Below are 4,339 nucleotides of genomic sequence, written 5' to 3'. Positions count from 1 at the left end.
GGCCCCGCCCCGCCAGAGCGCGCCAGCCAATCAGCGCTCGCAGACACGCCCTCCGGCCCCGGCGCGCACGACGGTCCAATGGGCGGTCGCTGTCTGTGACGTCACGCCCCACCTTATCCTCCCCTCCCCCCATGGCCTGTGGGCGTGGTGGGATGGGACTGGGGCGGAGCTACCACGAGAGGCAGCAGGCGTTAGCGCATCTCTGTTTGCGCCTGTTGCTACATCGCTACACTTCACCTAGATGACCTAATACTAGCCCTTCAGATGACCTAATACTAGCCCTTCAGATGACCTAATACTAGCCCTTCAGCGGCCTGCGTGTTTTGGGGGAGCGCTGCAGACTGAGTGAAAGTGTCTGGGGGAGAGGCAGAGTTCTCAGCAGGAGATGTAGGTATTGCAGGGAGCTGACCCAGTCAAGAAGCTTGGAGAGAGGTGAGAGGCAGAAGACTAAAACAGCCCATTCAAGTGCCAAGAAACAACCCTGAGACTCTCTGTGATGAGGTGATGAGTGCAGGCATAGACAGGGTGAGGTTTAGTGATTGTTTTCATTTAAGACATTCAGTTAAGGCCTGGTGGTCATCAAACTCCAAACTAGGTGTCAGGCTTGTTGGCAAGTGCCTTTACTTGCTGAGCTATCTCTCTTGTCCTGAAAATTAATTTGTAAGTTATAATACAAAGTAATGGTTCTGTGGCATATGTATGTGTTTATATGTGTGTATATGTATATGTATACATATATATATATATATATATATATATATATATATATATATGCTGTAGCATGAATCTTAAAAGGTCTTATTAATAAAAACAAACCAAGTGCCAGTTATTGGGGTGAATGCTGGAAGATCAAAGAAACAGAACCAGCCACAGCCACCTCAGCTCGCCAATTCCTCAGCTGATCTCGTTTCCGCAAACAGGAAGCCTCTGTGTCCTCATCCAAATGGATCTCAGCTGACCTGCTGCTAAAAGCCTGAAAGCTTAACCAGGCTCTAATTCCTGGTCCTCACATCTTATGTACCTTTCTGCTTTCTACCATCACTTCCTGGGATTAAAGGCATGAGTCACCATGCCTGGCAGTTTCCAGTGTGGCTTTGAACTCACAGAGATCCAGATGGATCTCTGCCTCCAGAATGCTAGGATTAAAGGTGTGTGTGCCACCATTTTCTGGCCTCTATGTCTATCTAGTGGCTGTTCTGTCCTCTGACCCCAGATAAGTTTATTAGGATGCACACTATATTGGGGAACACAATACCACCACTATATGCCATTCCACTTTGTTCAGAATTGTACCCCTCCCTCATTTGTCCATACCCCACCGCTGCCTTCTGGTTCCCTTCCTCTCTCCCACGTAGTTTTCATTTCATATCACATGTAAAAGGAATAGTTAAGCCCCATGTTAAAAGGTCTGAGTTTTACTGCTATTCTACTTTGTACAAAGAAGTCAAAAGGTGATTTTTGTCTCAAATTGTAATTACCCAGGTTTGCCATTCAGGCAGCTGATAGGTTCTCTGTAAATATTTGTCGAATTGACTAGAGATTTTAAGGTAGCTGGTCATTTCCTTCTTTGAATTAAAGATTAACACCTGCATTTTCTATCAAAAAATTGAAATAGTTATTCAAATGAAAACTTGTATCATTCTCAGAGGTGCCATTCATAATGACCAGAAGGTCGAAGCAACTCAAATGCTCATTAGCTGTTTGATGGATGGTAAAGTGTGGTACAGCAGCAGCTTGTTTGGGGGCAGAAGGATAGTAAAGTGTGGTACAGCAGCATCTTGTTTGGGGGCAGAAAAAGAACCAGTGTTGCTACACACTGCAGCACAGATGAACCCTGGGGCACCGGGCAAGGTTCGGATGATGTCAGGAATGTGTAGGTCCATATGGTTTGGTTACCTTTGCATTGCTGCATCCACAATACCATACCAGACACAAACAACTTAAGGGGCAAAGATTTTTTTTTTTTTTTTTTTTTTGGCTCCCAGTGTCAGAGGTATTCAGTTCATGTTGGAGGCCTGGGGTGGAGGCTGTCCTCAGCATGATGGACCAAGAAGCAGAGAGCAAAAGAGGAATCAGGCAAGGGTAACTTATCTTCCAAGGACTCATCCATCTAGGTCCTCTCTTCTAAAGACCCCATAGTCTCCCCAGACAACACTATCAGCTGAGGAACAAGTGTTTAAACCATGACCTCACAGGGGCATTTCAATATTCCAGCTGTAACACTTGAAACAGAGAGGAGGTTAGGAATTTAATTGGAATTCCTTCTTTCCTACTAACTAGTGTATTCAATGATTTGTTATGGAGTATAGATTCATGGCATTTAGTTTATACTGTGAATGTAATATGCTGTACTACTTTTTATGGTTTTTTGAGACAGGGTTTCTCTTTGTAGCCCTGGCTGTCTTTAGACCAAACTGGCCTCAAACTCAGAGATCCACCTGCATCTGCCTCTGGAGTGCTAGAATTAAAGGAGTGTACCACTGCTGGCTTATATTACTCATTTTGTTGCTCAAGTCAATGCAGCTTTAGACACAGGAGCTTTTTCATCAGCTCCTGTGTTGCTTTGAGATACATAATGATAGGCTCCCATACTTTCTGGAACTAAAGATGGTTATTACTCCTGGCAGCTCTTGTATATTTCCTGGACTGGTCTTGGCATCAGCCATTTCTTCAAAGAGACTTGATTCCTATTACTGATGATTGGCTTTAGAGACCAGAAGCTGTGGGAAGATGATAACTTTGTAAATATGACATAAAAGGCACAAGCAAGTCATACGTCATCAAATTCACACTTCATCAAATTTAAAAAAAAACTATGAAGAAAGCTAAAGACAACCCATAGAATAGAAGAAAATATTTGAAAATCTTATCTTTAATGGGATTAGTATTTAGAATACAGTATATTCAATTTAAAACACCTAACTAAAACTAACTAGAGAATTTCAGTAATCATTTCCCCACAGGTTTACAAATGGATAAAATCATATGAAAAGGTGTTCAGTAGCATTCACTGTAAGAAAAAAGAAAATGAAAGCTACGTGTGACAGCCTAGCACACTTTCTAGGATAACTGGCATTTCTATTTTTCCCATTTTCATGTGTGTGTGGTGTGCATGTTTACATGTGTTTGAGGACACATGTATGGATGTGTGTGTACCTGTGTGCAAGTACATGTGGAGGTCAGAGGTTGATGTCAGGAATTATTCTCAATTCCTCTCCCACCTTATTTATTGAAGTAGGGTATCTCAATCAAACCCAGAGCTTGCCGATATTGCTAGTCTCCCTAGCCAGCTTGGTTAGGGGATCCCTGGAATGACTATCATTTTTAAAGGAAAGTAAAACACATATTAGTGAGGATGTGAAGAGATTTGGACCAGCATGAATCATTGGTGGAGATATAAAGTGGTGTGAGCACTGGGGAAAAGAGCAGTATAATTCCTCAAAAAATTAAACTCCAGAGGTTCTATATGACCTTCTGCTTCATGTAGACAATTTAGATTTAGAAATTCGGTAGAGTCCGAGAAAAGGATTCAGAAATGAAGATGTATGTAACTGTGAGACATGTATAAGTAGATTTGAAACAAACACTCAAATAAAAACTATAGACAAATGACAGTGGCATTATTAATAATAGCCCAGACTTGGAATTCACCTAATGCTCATCAACTGATGGCTGCAAGAACTTTTAAGAACTTTAAAATGTTTTTGTTTCTCTCTCTGTGTCTCTGTCTCCCTCTGTGTGTCTCTCTGTCTCTCTCTCTCTCTCTGTCTGTCTCTCTCTCTCTCTCTCTCTCTCTCTCTCTCTCTCTCTCTCTCTCTCTCTCTCTGTGTGTGTGTGTGTGTGTGTGTGTGTGTGTGTGTGTGTGTGTGTGTGTGTGTGTAAAAGCCAGAAGAGAATGTTGGATCTTTTGGAACTGGAATTACAGATTGTTGTGAGCCACCTGGTGTGGGTACTGGAAATCAAGCTATGGTCTTCTGCAAGAACAGTAAACACGCTTAATTTCAGAGCTATTTCTCCAGCTGCATTTTTATAACATTATACTAAGTAAAAAAAGCCAGACACAATATGCCAAAGGCATTAGTATTCCACTTATGGGAAATATCAATTATAAAGTTCATACAGACAGAAAGTAAATTAGTGGTTTCCAAGGGGTTGGTATTATCTACATATTACAAAAGTCTTCTGTTTAATTTTTTTAGATTTAAATTTTTTATGTGTATGAGTTTTGCCTGCATGTATGTGAGTGGGTCATGTGAGTGCTTGGTACTGGTGGAGTCAGAAGAGGGTGTAGGATCCCTTAGAACTAGAGTTATGGATAATTGTGAGTCATTATGTGGAT

The sequence above is a fragment of the Peromyscus maniculatus genome, chromosome 5 (assembly GCF_049852395.1).
Source record: "Peromyscus maniculatus bairdii isolate BWxNUB_F1_BW_parent chromosome 5, HU_Pman_BW_mat_3.1, whole genome shotgun sequence".
NCBI lineage: Eukaryota > Metazoa > Chordata > Mammalia > Rodentia > Cricetidae > Peromyscus > Peromyscus maniculatus.
The sequence above is the reverse complement of the archived record's forward strand: the minus strand, read 5'-3'. Positions refer to the sequence as shown.